This window comes from Asparagus officinalis, chromosome 7 (genome assembly GCF_001876935.1).
Source record: "Asparagus officinalis chromosome 7, Aspof.V1, whole genome shotgun sequence".
NCBI lineage: Eukaryota > Viridiplantae > Streptophyta > Magnoliopsida > Asparagales > Asparagaceae > Asparagus > Asparagus officinalis.
The window spans coordinates 79,628,171-79,648,814 of NC_033800.1; positions in this window are offsets into that span (position 1 = coordinate 79,628,171).

The window sequence follows — 20,644 nt, forward strand, 5'->3', positions numbered from 1 at the left end:
CACTCTTTCACTTTTCCTTTACATAACCTTTTTTTTATCTCCACACTACAAATTACGGCTATCCATTATCTTCAACTTACAACATTACCTACTACGCTAAATTCATATACCAACATAATGGTTTATGAAATATATTAGATTGAAAGTTTGTCAAATGGTTTATAGTGTATGTGGATTGCATATGTATGTGCACTGTTGGCCTTCTTGTTTTGATGATGTTTAACAAACAATTTACCACTAATGTTGTTTGTCTAGTATTTGTGTTTTCTTATTTATTATAGACAAACAACGTTGTTGGAGGATGGATGGAATAGAGCTTCAACGATCATATCCAATGGAGGTTAGCGGAATTCATCCGCACGTGTACCAAGTTGAGCTACAATGAAGATCAAGATTGCTTGGGTAATGTAGTTTAGGATTTATATTATGTGTGTTAAGTACTCTAAGCTCAATTATCTATACACACACATTTTATTGGTTTCCTTGTATATATATGTAGTCACATATATATACAACACAAGTTTTAGTTTTCATGTTTATAAATATGAAATTACATGTTTCATATTGTGATTTGGTTTATCTACTTAGATATGAAACAAATATATTTTCATATACATACTCATAGGTTTCATTTTCTATTGTATTTGTGAAAATATTGTATTCTTAGTTTGTAGACTTTAATATCAGTTTATACATGTTTTACTAAGTCTATAAAATCAATTTGTAAAGTTTCAAAAGTTGGTTTAGCCAAAATGTCAAAATTCACATGTTTACATTTTCGTGTTTTGGACTATCTTGCAAAATGATGATATTTTTCATTTGGGAAGTCCTTTTTCAAAACCAGTCATTGTAGCATGTTTATTATCATGTCTACAATCATTCCCCAAAGTTTTATATTTTTTGGAATTTATTTGATATTTTTAAACAGGGTTTTAAAATCAGCAAAACAGTTTTCTGAAATGTCAGATTTCGGTCGACCGCACCGGTCGACCAATCATTTGATCTTTCTTCACTGGGCGACAGAGAGTCTGTCGGTCGACCGGTCCGGTCGACCGAAAGCTCCATCGGTCGACACCGCGATTTTCATCGGTCGACCGCTGGAGTCCCAACGGCTCTTTTTTGAGCCGTTGCGATGGTTTTTTGGTCTTTTTGTAAGGGGTTTTGGTCTGAGGTTTTGGAGGCTATAAAAACCCTCTTTGATCTCAGTTTTCATGTACTCAAGAAATGTTTTAAACAAGTTTAAAGAGTTTTAAACAAGGGTTTAAGTGTGTTTTAGTGTTTGTTTGGTTTGAAGATTGTTTTCACAAGTGGAGGAGATCATTTTCTTGTTTGGGCTCCAATCTCCATCTCTCCATCTTGTCATCTATTGGAGAAGTTTTCTAAACTCTATCTAGCTTTACATTTGCTTAGTTATTTGATTATCATTCTTTAAAGCTAGTTTTTATATTGAGTTTAGATTTGATTATATTATCTCATTGTTACACACACCCACTTGAGCTTTTAGTATTTACATACATAGTATAGTTGGGTGGTGAGAGATTGTAACTTTGAGTTGTGCTTTCATTGTGTTCTCATCTATTGTAGAGAACAAATTTATATTTGTTACATTGTGAGTGTTGTAAGGTTTTCGGTGAGCTAGAAACCGAGTGTGTAGTGAGGTTTTCGGTGAGCTAGAAACCGAGTGTGAGGAGTGACGTTGATCGGTGAGCGTTGAAAACCGATACTGTGAGGTGTAAACGTTATTCGGGTGAACGTAGAAAACCCGGTTGATAGTGGATTTCTCCCCGGGAGTGGGGAGCGGAGACGTAGGACGGAAGGTCCGAACTCCGTGATCATATTGCTTGTTTGAGTGTGCTTTGGCGTTCATTCATATTTATGTTCATATCTTATATCGCCATTGTCATTAGCTCATTATCTATATCATCCACTGTCTAGTTCATTTTGTTTACCCTTGTGTTAGTTTATATATCCTTGCATATATTTTTCATCATATAGGATATATCTTATTGTTTACATTGCTTATCCTAGCTTACAAATATTGTTGTATTTCATACTTGCTAGGATAACGTATTAATTAGTTTTAATTGGCATTTTAATCGGATTAGATTAGCATAAGCCCCTAATCACCCCCCCTCTAGGGTCTAACAATTGGTATCAGAGCTTGGTGCTCTTTGATTTAAGGTCTAATCGCCTTGAGTTAAAGATCCAAGTTATCTTGTTGTGCTAATCTTGTTTTGATTGCATTTGCATCTTGCTTGCATATTTTTACAAATTATGAATATGAATGATGCATCTTGTTTAGGCTATGATTCTAGTGTTGCTCCTAAATTCAATGTTTTCCCCTATGCTCAATGGTGCTTTAGATTCAAATTTATGGGAAATTATAGATGATGCTTATATTGTGCCCACTTTGGAGAAATCCAAGTGGAATAAAAATGATCGTCGTATGTTTACTATGAACAACATTTTGTTAGAATATTTGCTAAATACTTTTAACTCATCTATGTCTAACAAGTTTGTTCATGTTGATAGTGCTTACACCTTGTGGAAATTAATTGAAGCACATCAAGGTGACTTGGAGGCGATCCAACAAGTTTTGGCGGATCCGGCTTCAAGTTCATATGGAGTATCATGCACACGGCCACTAGGCGATAGCCCTAGTGAGGTTTGCAAGTTCGAACCCGATAATGAATTATCTAGTGATGAACTTGTTTGTGCATCTAAGAAATTATTGCATGCCTACAACAAATTACATAAAGATTTTAATGATTTAAAATGCAAGCATGATAATTTAGAATCCGATCATGAGAAGCTAGTATCCAAGTTTGATATCATTGCTAAAGAAAATGAAAATCTTAAAGAAAACAATGATATGTTAAACTTGGAAAATGAAAAATTAACCTCATCAATTTCTAGCTTATCTCATGAGAAAGAAAATGCCATGCTAGAAGTAGAATGCATTAGAAATAAACTAAATTCTTTTGAGAATAATCATACATGCTCTACTTCTATTATCAATGATGTTATGCATAATGATGATTTGAATCTTGTTAAGGAACGCATATCATGCTTAGATTCAACTTTAAAAACATGCATTGATAACCATAAGAAACTTATGGACATGTGTGCTAAGTCTCATGCTAAAACATCTAAACATCCTATACATCATGCACACATGTATAGCAAAGTCTACAAATGCACAAATTGCGGTCGTAAAGGCCATCTTGCTAGATTTTGTTATGATGCACAAAAACATAAGAATATTAATCCTTCTTGTGCATCTCATCAAGTTTCTTCATCACATGTACACACACATGCACCTATTTCTCATCATAAGCATGCTCATGTGTATCAATGTGATTTTTAAGTAAACCACCTTTGTTTAATGATGTTTCTCATTTGCAAAATAATTTTAAAAGAAAATCTTTATTTGCAAATGATTCTTGTGCACGCCCACTTGGTCAATACAAATCATTTAACCCTCTTCATTGCACCTATTGCAATCGGAAAGGTCATGCGTATAATTTTTGTTTTGACCGTGATAGTGCACCATATGCGCCCAAATGGGTTCATAACCCTAGGGCTTTGAGCTTGAATGATAGGGGTCATGTCCCTAAATCTTTTGGTACCAAGAGTTCTTGGGTACCAAAACAAATTTAAACTTTAAACCAAGAATTTTAGTGTTCTTACTCTTTTCCCTTCTTGGTTTTAAAATTATGTCTTAAAATATTTTGATTATGAAAATAATGAGAGGTTTGTATTTATATAACCCTCCGGGTTTATTGGGTGTTTATTCCCAAATCATGTTTACCGGATGCTAGAATGATTATATGGGTTAGAACAAGCTTAAGAACTTGATATATTGTTGCCTCTCTTGAAATTCTTTTGTTAAAGATTTTGTTTTGATATGTTGCTTTGAATTCATTATATTTCACTTATATGATGATAGTTATATGTTTGTGCTCATGGATCATCTATTTGTGCCTTATAATGTATTCTATATGTGATTTGATCAAGCCTTACAAAGAATTTTTTTTGATCAAACATTGTTTTTGAACTTAAATCTTGATTTATGATTTCATTAATTGATTTGTTTTCATTTGAAAACTTTTTGCATGATTCTCATGTTCCTCTTCTTTTGATTTCATAAATCTATTCTTTTATATGGTTTTTATATTTTTTGTGTTAATGAGACACTATTTTCATATTGACATATTTATATGTGTTCTCATTATCTTCATGTATGTGAGTAAATTTTTACTATATTATTTATGCTTGCTCACATGTTTGCCATGATCTTTTATTGCTTATATTTCATATGGCTTTTTGATAGGGGGAGCTATTCCCTATATTTGCTTTGTACTCACCTTTGCATATTGTTAGGGGGAGCTTTCGCTCTCTTATTTCTTTTGTCCCCTTTTTGATGTTGTCAAAGAGGGAAAAATATTATGAGTATATTCCTTCTTGTTTATATGCATGTGAATTATAAATTATATATTCTTTTGCTTCATGCATATACTTCGTTTTGTAAATTGTTTATCATCATCAAAAGGGGGAGATTGTTGGCCTTCTTGTTTTGATGATGTTTAACAAATAATTTACCACTAATGTTGTTTGTCTAGTATTTGTGTTTTCTTATTTATTGTAGACAAACAACGTTGTTGGAGGATGGATGGAATAGAGCTTCAACGATGAAATCCAATGGAGGTTGGCGGAATGTCGGTGAAGCCTTGCTATTCAAAGTTCAAGATCCAAGTTAAAGCTTCATCCGAGAGATTACCTAGAAGAGCTTATTGAAGATCAAGATCTAGCTTGGGTAATTTAGTTTAGGATTTATATTATGTGTGTTATATACTCTAAGCTCAATTATCTATACACACACATTTATTGGTTTCTTCGTATATATATATATAGTCATATATATATGTATAAGTTTTGGTTTCTATGCATATATATAGTTATATATATACATACATATGTTTTGAGTGAAACAAATATATTTTCATATACATACTCATAGGTTTCATTTTCTATTGTATTTGTGAAAATATTGTATTCTTAGTTTGTAGACTTTAATATCAGTTTATACATGTTTTACTAAGTCTATAAAATCAATTTGTAAAGTTTCAAAAGTTGGTTTAGCCAAAATGTCAAAATTCACATGTTTACATTTTCGTGTTTTGGACTATCTTGCAAAATGATGATATTTTTCATTTGGAAAGTCATTTTTCAAAACCAGTCGTTGTAGCATGTTTATTATCATGTCTACAATCATTCTCCAAAGTTTTATATTTTTTGGAATTTATTTGATATTTTTAAACAGTGTTTTAAAATCAGCAAAACAATTTTTTTTTCATGTGTCAGATTTCGGTCGACCGCACCGGTCGACCGATCATTTGATCTTTCTTCACTGGGCGACAGAGAGTCTGTCGGTCGACCAGTCCGGTCGACCGATTCAACTCTCAAGCTAACTAAGAGAGTTTTTAATCAAGTTTAATAAAGTTTTTAACAAGGGTTTTAGTTTGGTTTAAGTGTGTTTAAAAAGCTTTTAAGCAAATTGAGAGTTTGTTTTTGTGATTCAATTCTACAAGAGCTTGAGGAGATCATCTATTGGTGTTTGGGCATCCAACTCTTCTCCCTCCACTCTTGATATATTGAGAAGTTTTCTAAACTCTATTTCTAGCTTTTTTATATATTTGATTATCATTGTTATTAAGCTAGAACTACATTGAGTTTAGTTTTGATTTATATCTCTTTGTTCACACACAACCTTTTGAGCTTATTGTATTTACATTCATAGTATAATTTGGGGTTGTGGGTTTGTGACTAAGAGTTGTGCTTAATTGAGTTCTCACCTTGTTTTGAGAACAATCATTTGTCATATTTGTGCTTATTGTGAGAATCACTTTGTAATACACTTGTACACCGAGTGAGGAGTGTGTGGTGAGAGTCGGGGATCGTCCCAAGAGGAGTGGCGTCGGTTGACGTGCCTAGGGAGAGGTTGTAACCGAGCACTTGAGGGAGACACGGCTAGGTCCAACACTTAGTGGGTGTAGAGTGTGATTGCAAGAGTGTGAGTTGTAGAGTTTTCGGTTAGCTAGAAAACCGAGTGTGTAGAAGAAGTTCCGGCTTCCAAACCGGATTGTGTTAGTGGATTTCTCCCCGGGAGTGGGGAGCGGAGACGTAGGACGGAAGGGCCGAACTCCGTGATCATATTGCTTGTTTGAGTGTGCTTTGGCGTTCATTCATATTTATGTTCATATCTTATATCATCATTGTCATTAGCTCATTATCTATATCATCCACTGTCTAGTTCATTTTGTTTACCCTTGTGTTAGTTTATATATCCTTGCATATATATTTCATCATATAGGATATATCTTATTGTTCATATTGCTTATCCTAGCTTACATATATTGTTGTATTTCATACTTGCTAGGATAACGTATTAATTAGTTTTAATTGGCATTTAATCGGATTAGATTAGCATAAGACCCTAATCACCCACCCCCCCCCCTCTAGGGTCTAACATGCACATGCATACATTGAACAATATTTGTTAAATGGTTTGTAGATTTAAAGATTGACTATGCCTTATGTTCAAATTTGTAGCTCTTGATTTGTGTTTTATCTCTTGAATCTTTGAAAAAGAGAAAGATAATATATTATTGGACATTTATTATTTGGAAGTGTTAATAGTTAAGAGTAAGGATGGAAATGAACAAAACAATTAATAAATAGTTCGGCTATTATTTGTTCAAATATTCAGTCATATTTGATTCAGTGGTTCATTTAATAGTAAGTGAATATTTTTTAGTATTCGGTGCATAAATGAATAGAGTTTGACCAAAGGTATATTCGATTCATTTGATTATAAAATATTCATTTATGTTTTTCTACTTCTAGATTATTATATTGCATTATCTTTTACACGCGCATAATTTTATAAATATTGCTATTTATAAGTATTATACTAATAATTTATAAACACACACTATAATAATTCTAATATGAAATATCATAATAACAATTAAGTATAACGTTATAGAAAATAAATAAGAAAATACTTCAAATATAGTGTTTGAAGTCTTAACACCTCATGGTTGAGGACCTTGTGACTTAACAAGTGTGTTATTGAGATATTCATGAATATTTAACAAATACTAGTATTTTAGCACATGCTAAGAACGGTCTTATCGCAATTCATCTATATTTCGTCGTGTTTCAATCACTCTTATCTGAATATAATTTTAAAGATCTAATGACTCAACCCCCTTCAAAACACGTGAATCCCACTATCACCCACCTCATTAAGGTCAGATAACATATACCCGCCTGGAAATAATGATATTAAACAATTTTAAAAAATTTATAATAAAATTAAGATTATTTAAACTAATTTTTCATAATAAATGAATAAAATAAAGATAATCAAAATATCCTAAATGTAACTTGAATGAAATTAAGATATAAGACGGTTTAATGTTCAAAAAATATTATTCGCAAATGATGTATCACTAAAAAAGTTCTTAATCAATCAACCAGTCATAGGATATAATAAGCAAAATATTAAGAAAAGTTCTAATAATTTTTAGTTATATTTTCTTTGTTTTAATCCTCTTCTTAAAAGTTAAAAGAGCTGGTTCTTTGTCCATTTCTGTAAAATAAAAAACATGTTTATTTAGTAACACTAAAAAATATATATAAAAATTAAATAATGTATAAATAAGCCAACCTGTTTGTATCCTTATTTTTTTCACTTGTTCTAGGTGAGGTTTTAAATGTAGAAGAGTTAAGTATAGCAATAGGTGAGACATTTGAAATCTTCTTTTTACCTTTTTGCTATTAGTAGTGGGTATCGATGTGCAAAAGTCTGGAATTAATTCAGCAAATTGCTTATCAATGGTACCATCCTGATTTAATTCAATTGGTTTCTTATCTTGTGATAATAATACATTCGTCCTAGAATAACTTGTCAATGATTTAATTTTTGAAATAATGAAACTAATATTAAATTTAGCAAAAACCTTTTTCTTTGAATTTTTATCAGAATTATTTCCAGATGTTCGATAAGTCTGAAGTATATTAAATTGATTGACTGTCATCTCCATTAACCAGCATCATACTGAGTGATTTTTCATCTTTTGATAAAAATAAATTTAGTATTAGAACAATGAATACATTGTATGCAAGTGAGGAATATAATTTTATTAATAAGATTATAAAAATGTTATCTTTCCATTAGTTAGCACTAAAAGCCCGTTGAGTTTTCATTATCCACATCATCATTAACGATTTTAATAACCATGTAGTCTTCAATGCATTTACTTGTGTTAAACTTTGTAACTTTAACATGGAAACACATATTTCTACCAATTAATTTCTTGATCACAAATAATTTTATCAAATGATGAACATCATGATGGAATATTACAAATATTGTGATGCTTGTTTCATCCATTACTTGTAAGGTAAGTTTGCACTTAAAGTTAAATACATATTTGCGTTATATATTGATTATTCAATTTGATTTTTATAAACAGTAAATTAAAAATTATAATATCATGTTTATCTTTCTTCTATGTATTTAATTTCTTTTTTATGACGATTGCAGTAACGAACCTCATTGATCTCTTTCAACTTGTTACTGCAATCAGCATGAGAAGGAAATCGCCAACCTAATAGCTTCTCAATTCCCATGAATCAAGCGCTGCAAAAGAAATATTTCTCCTAAAAAAGGTATAGATGAACAATATATTCACCATCAATTGAATTATAAAAAAAACTAACAATATAATAAAGTGCATGATAAATCAATTAAAGTATTAATCTTTCAATATCTATGTAATGTATTTATATAGCGGTTGCATTATGTTTTAAGTTTAATTTGAATTTTGTATACATCATTTTAGCGATTTAAATGAAATGTATCAAGTATGTTGTATAATAATAAGACAACTTTTGTATAATAATAAGACAACTTTTACCATTGTAACATGTTTCTTATATTTATATAGTGTTAAAAACTATAATTGAACATATATAAAGTTTAGATAATAGTTCAGTACAAAAATAAATTAAAATTCACTTACATCACCATCATTCAGTTCCTTTACTTCAAAAATATTATCAATTGTATGTGACGCCCCTGGGTTCACACAAGGCTGCAGTCCGAGGTAAAACCAGGAATGTCAAACCTGTCATGCACCACACCATATAATAACATGTTTCACCATCATAATTACTATTTTTCTAGTAGAGTCAATAACAGGTGTAGGTACAAAAGCAAGTAAAAGATGATACAAGAGATATATGATGAAATAATAGAGATAAAATTGATATTTTATCATCCAACATACAAAAATATAAAGTGAATCTCTGAAATAACTAGTCTGAAGAACTCAACAAGTCTCAAATACAGAATATCTGATAAAAGGAAATAAGGCACACAGCCTTTATAACTTCTAGAACATAACTCTCAAATGTCTAAACAAAATATCTACAGTAGAGCTCCATAAATAAAATAAAATTACAAATAAAAGATGGACGCTAATAAGTATCGCCATCAACCTGCGACTCTCGTGCACCTGGCTCGTTACCTTAATTGGACAATGAGCGTCAAAGCGCTAGCGAGCAATATCACAACCAACCCCAATGGAGAGGGCTCGTTGCATATAGAAAATACAGTTAATACATATACACATAAAATCATTGATCCTAACAATAAGAGGATTTTAGTATTTAGGAAATTACAACACGAGCATAGGTACGTCGAGCGAAAAAATCCAAACAAGGAAACCCTCATGTATATACCTTGTATCTCAAATTGTAAATCCCTAAATACCAAACCCAAGATCTAATATAGGAACAATAATATAAAGAAGATTAACCCATCTCAGAACTCAAATACCATGTCAAGTCAAAACCCACATAAGTGTCATGTTCAGCCTATGTAAGTGTAAGTGTCATACTCAAGGTTTAAACATGTGTCCAACATATGGACTAAGACTAGGTGTAGTGGATGCCCAACACATGGACTGTATATATAAATTGTCCAACACATGGACTGAATGATGAATGTCCAACATATGGACTGAATATAATGAATGTCTAACATATGGACTGAATATGATGAATGTCCAACACATGGACTGCACATAATAATTGCCCAATACATGGACTGAATGAAATGTGTAGAATATCGATGAGATATACGAAAAGGATGCATATACACTAATTTCACACGTGTCTCGGTGTGCAAATCTAAACTCATGTCCGAAAGCTATATCACATATGAAGATATATAATAAATAATAATTTCTAATGCCAGATATTCGAGGTGACTCCTCGTTCATATTAAAGCACACAACAAAAGTAAACATGCACAAACTGTGTCGGCGATCAACCGAAACAGGCAGAAACCCTTCACAGCAAAAACTTGTGATTTAATTCATGATTAATAAATTTTAGATCTAAAATTTGTCAAGGTTACTATTGTAATCAATTAGAAAATTATGATAATGTATTCTCACTTCATAAGTTATAAAGATCTATCTTTTGTACACTAAAAATACGTTTTAGGCTCGAAAAATCCGAATAAAACTTAATAAAACGTGCAAACTAAAAGGGTGCAAAGTTGGGCGAGATGTTACTCGCCTCAGATGCTAAAAAACTCCTGCCACGTGAAAGAAAACCAATCCCTTCGCTGCACTGCACAAAACCCACTGAAAAATCCTCTGAAATCCCTCAAAATCGCCAAAGAAAAGAACTAGGGTTTGATAGAGGGGAAAAGAGGATGCTAGGGTTTGGAACACAGGAGAAAAGAGGTGTTTTTCGTGTTTAAACATGTGTATATATGACAGCAAACCCAAAAAACTACAGCCCAAAACCCGAAACCCGAAACTGGAAAACCCAGTCTGGCTAGAAACATACTCTTCGGTATTTTGGCTGTAAATTTCGTATCCAACCTCGGAATGAGGTGATTAAAGATTTTTTTGAAAGCTTCTGAAGATATATACAACTTTGGTCTTTTAAGTTTTTCCATATTCATAACGTATCAGTGTGTAAATTATAAAATCTCTCCACTGGTCATAAATTTCCAGATTTATACATCGAGCATGATTTATGCATTTGCTCTTATATATATACATATATACATTGAATTGATCTCAAATAAATTCCTAGCATACTCAAATATCATAATATGTTATTTATAAATATATAACGTATTTATTATTATTTATCACAAAATATTCAATTTTTTGGGGTTTTACCTTCTTCCCCCCTTAAAAGAATTTCGTCCTCGAAATTCAGAAATCATACTTAACTGAAAGATAGTATTAGAAAGCATGTCAAGGGTAAAATCCAACCCGCAAATACACCTATCATAATATTAAACTCTTGATAAGCATATAGGGATATTTATACTTAACAATCCAGAATGACTATATTCTCACTCAACCCTTAATCAAATGAAATTAGTACGTCGGGCAAAAAATCCAAACAAGGAACCCCCCATATATATACCATATGTTCTAAAAGATTAAGAATTAAGCAGAAATATCCTCATTCTAGCGTTAAATCTAAATATAACCATACAAATAATCACACACATAAATCAATCCACTTCCTCAATAGGTGCAGGTAGTCACGCTGCATAACATCTTCGCGCTCCCGAGAATCATCCTCGATGTCTACACTTAACCATCTAAAATGTAAATACCCCCACTTAACTCCTAACTAAATAGAACAAGTACATCGAGCGAAAAATCCAAACAAGGAACCCCTCATATATATACCATATGTTCCGAGTACTTAGGAGTTAAGTGTTCATACATTCATTTTAGTGTTAAGTATAAACATCACCATACATGTAACCATAAGTCATATATAAGTCATACTAAAATTTAATTTACCTGCTCAAACAGGTGAGGGTAGTCGCGACGCATATTCTCCTCGCGCTCCTAAGAAACCTTTTCAACTCCTCTCCGGTTCTACTAAACTTTCGCCAAGGGAATCACTTGTCTCTATGTCTTTTGTCCTCTTTAACAAGTATACAAACTGGGATCTCAATCGTAGTCAAATCATCCTAAAGCTAAAACTTTGATGCATCCAACACTCGCTGCTGCTTCCTATCATGTAAGTGCTTCTTGTGCATAAAAATATGAAATACATTATGTATACTAGACATCGATGCTAGAAGACCTAGCATGTATGACACAGCTCCCATACGCTACAAAATCTGGAAAGGTCCAATATACCTCGGTGCAAGCTTCCCCCGTCTTTCGATTCGCTGAACGCCTTCCATAGGCGATACCTTCAGCATAACTGAATCTCCAATCTGGAACTCCAAAGGTCTTCGTCTCTTATTTGTATAGCTCTTTTGCCGACTCTGAGCGGCTAGAATCCTCTCTCTGATCATTGCTATCTTATCAGTAGTCTGTCTCACAAGCTCTGGTCTAAGCATTAAGCTATCCTCTGGCTCTGCCCAACATATCGATGATCTACAAGGTCTCTCGTACAATGCCTCATACGAGGCCATATCGATTGTCGCTTGATAACTATTGTTATAAGCGAACTATATCAGTGGAATATGATCCTCCCAGCTACCTTGAAAGTCAATTATGCAAGCCCGTAACATGTCTTCCAACACCTGATTTACTCTCTCCGTCTGACCATCCGTCTGTGGGTGGAATACACTGCTGTATGATAGTCTGCTGCCAAATGAATCCTGAAAACTCCTCTAAAAGTGCGAAGTGGACACTAAACCTCGATCCGATATAATCGTGTCTGGAACTCCATGAAGTCGAATTATCTCCCGAACATATATCCTCGCATACGTCTCAGTTGTATATGTAGTCTTCACTGAAATAAAAAATATGTTGACTTCGTTAGTCTATCCACTATCATCCAATCAGAATCATTCTCTTTCTTCGACTTCGACATCCCTACAATAAAGTTCATATAAATGTCTGCCCACTTCTATTCTGGAATAGGTAAAGGCTGAAGTGTTCCTGTCGGTCTCTGATGCTCTGTCTTCACTTGCTGATAAGTAAAACACTTACCCACATACTCTATAATCTCTCTACGCATACCACTCCAGCAGAAGTGTCTCTTTAGGTCCTTGTACATCTTAGTGGTCCCTGGATATACTGTGTACCGAGTACGATGTGCTTTATCTAATAACTCCCTCTTAAGTTCTGCACTAGCTGGCATAACTAATTTACCCTTCATACGTAGACCTCCATCTGCTCCAATGGTCCAATCAGCTTTTGGCTCTTTGATAATCTCCTCATTTCGGATTTGAATCCAAGAGTCTTCCAACTAAGCTATGACAACTCTGTTACTCCAAGATGACTGCACTGACACAGTTCCCAAAAATGCATTAGTTCCACCAATCTCGGGTCTAAAATCAAACTGGCTAAGAGTGAAAAGATCTCGATGCAATGAGCATCTCAAAGCCAAAACCCGATGTCGACACTTCCTGCTTAAAGCATCTGCTACGACGTTCGCCTTCCCCGGATAATACTGAATCACGAACTCGTAGTCTTTGATAAACTCAATCCACCTCCTCTGTCTCTGGTTGAGTTCCTTCTGAGAGAAAATATACTTCAGACTCTGATGGTCTGTGAACAACTCAAACTGCACTCTATTCAAGTAGTGTCTCCACGCCTTCAGCGCGAATACTACCGCTGCTAACTCTAAATCATGAGTGGGGTAGTTCTGCTCATGTACCCTCAACTATCGTGAGATATATGCTACCACCCTCTGAGTCTGCATCAAGACGCCTCCTAAACCTGCCAATGATACATTTGTGTAGACCACAAATGTCCTGTCGTTGCTCGGAATACTCAAAACCGGCGCTGTAGTCAACTTAGCCTTCAAGGTATCAAAGGCCTTCTGACACTCCCCGCCCCAAATGAACTGTACACCCTTCTTCGTAAGGCGTGTAAGTGGTGTCGAAATCTTCGAGAAGTCCTGGATGAACTTCCTGTAATAATCGGCTAAACCCAAGAAGCTTCAAATCTCTGTCACTGTCTTCGGCGGTTCCAAATCAAGAACTGCTGTAAACTTAGTCGGATTCACTGCTATGCCCTCTCTGCTGATGACGTGGCCGAGAAATCTGACTTCTGAAAGCCAAAACCCACATTTGCTGAACTTGGCATATAACTGATGCTCTTATAGAGTCTGCAAAGCTAACCGGAGATGTTGATCGTGATCTGCCTCCGATCTCAAATATATGAGAATATCATTGATAAAGACAATTACAAACTGGTCCAAGAATGGATGAAAAACCCGGTTCATCAAATCCATGAATACCACGGGTACATTAGTCAACCCAAATGGCATGACCAGAAACTCGAAAGATTCATATCGAATCAGGAAAAACGGCTTTGGGAAAATTCATCTCTCAAACTCGCAACTACAATAACCTAAATCAAAGATCAATCTTCGAGAAAAATATTACGCTTCGCGCAGCTGATCAAACAAGTCATAAATCCTAACAAATTTGGATAGTGAACTTGTTCACATCATAATAATCTACACATAATCATAAGTTATCGTCCTCATTCTCTCGAAGAGGATTAGTGATCCCATAAATAAAAAGATACTCCAGCGAGTAATACTCTAAGATAATAACTCATTTATCTTATTTTATATGTAGCTCCCTTATCTCAGTAGATGCCGTACGATAGGGTGCTCGGGATATCGGTACTGTGCTCGGCTGTAACTCAATGCAGAAAACAATCTCTCTTACTGGAGGAAATCTAGGTATGTCCTGAAAGACATCCTGATACTCTGAGACAACTCTGGTCTCACACAAATCATCACTCCGGTCCCTCAGCATCACCTACTCGATGTATACCAAAAATGATCCACATTCCGATCACCCTGTGAGGTTGCTACTATCTATGCAAATCCAACGAATGCTCACAAGCTGACTATTTCAGTACAACAGTCGATACTAATAGGGTATAATGATAGCTAATCCATACCAAGAAAAAAATATCAAAATTTGACATCAGCAACACGATCAACTTGATGACTAACTGATCCCATAAATAAAAAGATACTCCAGCGAGTAATACTCTAAGATAATAACTCATTTATCTTATTTTATATGTAGCTCCCTTATCTCAGTAGATGCCGTACGATAGGGTGCTCGGGATATCGGTACTGTGCTCGGCTGTAACTCAATGCAGAAAACAATCTCTCTTACTGGAGGAAATCTAGGTATGTCCTGAAAGACATCCTGATACTCTGAGACAACTCTGGTCTCACACAAATCATCACTCCGGTCCCTCAGCATCACCTACTCGATGTATACCAAAAATGATCCACATTCCGATCACCCTGTGAGGTTGCTACTATCTATGCAAATCCAACGAATGCTCACAAGCTGACTATTTCAGTACAACAGTCGATACTAATAGGGTATAATGATAGCTAATCCATACCAAGAAAAAAATATCAAAATTTGACATCAGCAACACGATCAACTTGATGACTAACTCAGACTCATCTAGTCTGATGACATATCTCCTACAGATAGAAAGGACACCCTCCCTAGAGGAGTAGAGACTGACAACAGAATATCTAAGGAATATGCTACAAGCTGAAACCTATCAATGAAGGCATGAAAAATAAGAGATAAGCGAATTTCTAAATCAAACTAGATCCGAGCTGAAAAGGAAATCACGAAGAAAGCTCTGCTCGTACCCTGATCACGCGGTACTGCTGAATAAACTCTGCTGGTGGTGCAACAAATATGGGACCATCTGTCCTTTAGGAATCTCCTGGATAATGCAAATCTGGCCTGCTGGTCCCTAAATCCTCGGATTAATAAGTAGTGTCTCTATTTCCCCGCTGCTGGCCGAAATTGTGACTCTGAGACTATCAACTATGACCTCTATCATGCGTGCTTCCTGCTGGTGTACTGCGACAAGTCTTTCGCTCTTGTTCGATCTTGTTGTGATTGTAACATGTACTCCAAACTCAACGTTACTTTGGGGCTCTCGAATCATATCGTGCTCCTTTTTTATATTGTCTTTATTGCTGGGTAAAAAATTATTCTTCCGCTGCTAGGATTCTCTAGATTTCGCAATAGTTCTCTTGCCATTGTCATTGTCACTATTCTGGTTTTGATTTCTTTCTTCACCACGGGTATATCTCCCTACTTTACTTAGATTAGCTCTAACTGCTTGTTGAAGTATTGACTAAAATTATTCCAAATAGATGATAATTGCTACCCCGACAAAAATCTTGATGTCGTTGCTATCTTCCAGCGATGTCCTCAATGCTGAATACATTTAACTTCTGTTTGGTACTAAGTCGACGTTCAAGAAATTTTCACATACTCCTCTCCTTATAGGTTGCAACTGAAATTGGTGTGCCTTGAAACTCTGGTGCTCTTATTGTCTGATATCTTTCTTACTCTCTCAGGGCTAAACATCCTGCTCTGTGGCTTTATAAACAGCTGATTGTGGTGGTGGTGCCTTCATAAATATTGCCTATTTACTTTCATGACGGGTACAATCGGTGATGGAACTCCTGAAAGTGGTACTGCTAACGAAAACGGATACAGCCCTTGCTCCTCGAGTGTTGTAAGTTCTTGATGCTAACAGTGCTATGGAGTCAATCAAATATTGTGGTGCCTGCTACGGCTCGGCTCTACATGCCCAGCTCTCCAGGTACGAGTTTTACCTCGACCATATCCTCGTTTCGATATTTATAATATCAAAAGGAGAGCTAAATTATCACAGTAAATGAGATAGCAATAATATATATATATATAATATATATATATAACGTATAACAATACGAATTCATAACACATAGTATTCACGCAAATACCTTCAATCAACATAAAATAGTTGTCATTAAAAAAATATTCTCAAATTTTAAGATATACGCATATATCATCCTCACTCATACTAGCAAATCCTTAGCGGACTCTATACATGAATCATAGAAAACTCTAACCTAGCTCCATGACTCGACACAGAATGATCCTAAGGATACTGGAACCTAGCTCTGATACCAACTGTAACGCCCCTACGTTCACACAAGGCTACAGTCCGAGGTGGAACCAGGAATGTCAAATCTGTCATGCACCACACCGTGCAATAACATGTTTCACCATCATAATTACTCTCTCTCTAGTAGAGTCAACAATAGGTGTAGGTACAAAAGCAAGTAAAAGATAATACAAGAGATATATGATGAAATAATAGAGATAAAAACAATATTTTATCATCCAACATATAAAAAAATAAAGTGAATCTCTGAAATAACTAGTCTGGAGATCTCAACAAGTCTCAAATACAGAATATCTGATAAAAAGAAATAAGGCACACAGCCTTTACAACTTTTAGAACATAACTCTCAAATGTCTAAACAAAATATCTACAGTGGAGCTCCATAAATAAAATAAAACTACAAATGAAAGATGGACGCTAATAAGTATCGCCATCAACCTGCGACTCTCCGTGCACCTGGTTTGTTACCTGAAATGGGAGGGGACAACGAGCGTCAAAGCGCTAGCGAGCAACATAACAACCAACCCTAACGGAGAGGGCTCGTTGCATATAGAAAATACAGTTAATACATATATACATAAAATCATTGATCCTAACAATAAGAGGATTTTAGTATTTAGGAAATTACAACACGAGCATAGGTACGTCGAGCGAAATAATCCAAACAAGAAAACTATCATGTATATACCTTGTATCTCAAATTGTAAATCCCTAAATACCAAACCCAAGATCTAATACAGGAACAATAATATAAAGAAACCTAAATGCCAAACCCAAGATCTAATACAGGAACAATAATATAAAAAAGACTAACTCATCTCAGAACTCAAATACCATGTCATGTCAAAACCCACATAAGTGTCATGTCCAGCCTATGTAAGTGTAAGTGTCATACTCAAGGTTTAAACAGGTGTCCAACACATAGACTAAGACTAGGTGTAGTGGATGCCCAACACATGGACTGCATATATAAATTGTCCAACACATGGACTGAATGATGAATGTCTAACACATGAACTGAATATAATAAATGTCCAACACATTGACTGAATATGATGAATGTCCAACACATGGACTGCACATAATAATTGCCCAATACATGGACTGAATGAAATGTGTAGAATATCGATGAGATATATGAAAATGATGCATATACACTAATTTCACACGTATCTCGGTGTGCAAATCTAAACTCATGTCCGCAAGCCATCTCACATATGAAGATACATAATAAACAATAATTCCTAATGCTAAATATTCGAGGCGACTCCTCGTTCACATTAAAGCACACAACAAAAGTAAACATGCACAAACTGTGCCGACGATCAACCGAAACAGGCAGAAACCCTTCACAGGTTTCTGTCTGCTTCGAAACAAATCTAGAAGTGACATCATTATTTTCCAAGCATAATATTACTGATATCAACATGAAACGGAATATTAGCATGTAAATATATCGTCGAAACCTTAAACATTTATATACACATGTTTAAACGTTTTAAAAGCAAAAACTTATGATTTAATTCATGATTAATAAATTTTAGATCTGAAATTTGTCAAGGTTACTGTTGTAATCAATTAGAAAATTATGATAATGTATTCTCACTTCATAAGTTATAAAGATTTATCTTTTGTACACTAAAAATACGTTTTAGGCTCGAAAAATCCGAATAAAACTTAATAAAACGTGCAAAATATAAGAGTTCAGAGTTTGGAAAGATGTTACTTGCCTCAGATGCTGAAAAACTCCTATCACGTGAAAGAGAACCAATCACCTTTGCTGCACTGCACAAAACCCGCTGAAAAATCCTCTAAAATCCCTCAAAATCACAAAACCCGCTGAAAAATCCTCTGAAATCCCTCAAAATCGCCAAAGAAAAAAACTAGGGTTTGAGAGAGGGGAAAAGGGGCTACTAGGGTTTGGAACACAGGAGAAAAGAGGTGTTTTTCGTGTTTAAATATGTGTATATATGATAGCAAACCCGAAAAACTACAGCTCAAAACCCGAAACCTGAAACTGGAAAACCCAATCTGACTAGAAACATACTCTTAGGTATTTTGACTGTAACTTTCGCATACAACCTCGGAATGAAGTGATTAAAGATTTGTTGGAAATCTGCTGAAGATATCTACAACTTTGGTCTTTTACATTTTTCCATATTCACAACGTATCAGTGTGTAAAATACAAAATCTCTCCACTGATCATAAATTTCCAGATTTATACATCGAGCATGATTTGTGCATTTGCTCTTATATATATACATATATACATTGAATTGATCTCAAATAAATTCCTAGCATACTCAAACATCATAATATGATATTTATAAATATATAACATATTTATTATTATTTATCACAAAATATTTAAATTTTTGGGGTTTTACATTGTACCATCGTCGATTTCAAAATTGACTTGTGTGCTTAGCGATCTTGTTTCGGTCTCCAAAATTTGGTATTGAGTTGGAACATCAATATAATTGAGAAAAAAAATAAGTTAAATACTTAGTTATAATTCTCATAATTGTTTTATAAAAAGGGAATTATATTATTTCACAAAAAGCTAGAAAACACCATCGAGTTTGAACAATGTATTAAATTATTGCAAATTATAATTAGAAATACAATTATTTCCTTTTTTTTTTACGATCCACTCCATTGAACTTGATCTACACGTTCTTAAACCCAAACACATCAATTTTGGGATGAACTCGTCGTGTTTTGACCATTCGTTGAGCCGTTCAAAAGTTCTATTCATTCGAAACCGTTAAAATTGCGGCGAGTGGATGAAGGGTTAAAACACGACAAGTTCATCCCAAAATTGGTGTGTTCGGGTTTAAGAACGTGTAGATCAAGTTCAACAGAACGGATCGGAAAAAACAATTAGGGAATGATGTGATTTTAGGCCGCGTCCTTAGGTAGGAATCTAAGGTGTCACCTTAGAATCACTTTTCCCATATATGTATATATATATTAATATTATAATATACACCAAAAAGCTAGGAAATATTTATGCTTAATTATTATATAATATATTATAATATATATTATATATTTATATATATATATATATATAATATATTATATTATATATATATATATATATGCAGTAATAAACTTGTGTCAACTTTAAGTGGACCGTCCACTAAAGTTTCTTACGCCATTGGGTGATTCACTTCATACTGAGCTGCTTTGTGGATGATCCGCTCCGTTAAACTTGACTTTACATATTCTAAAACCGCCAACCAGACCATAATATTGGGTGAACGCCGCTCGTGGTTTGGACCCTCCGTCGAGGCGCATGTATAAAAGTTCTATTCATTTTGGAAACCATTAAAATTGCCATACGAGTGGATGAAGGCCGTCAAACCATGACGGATTCAACCAGCAATTTGGTGTGTTGGGTTTGAAGAATATGTAGGATCAAGTTCAACGGAGCGGATCATCCACAAAGTCAGCTCAAGTCAAGTGCATCAATAATGGGGTAGAAACTTAGTGGACGCCACTAAGTTGACACAAGTTTCTTACTCAATATAATATGATTATATATATATATATATATATTATATATATATATATATATATATATATACTTTTATATATA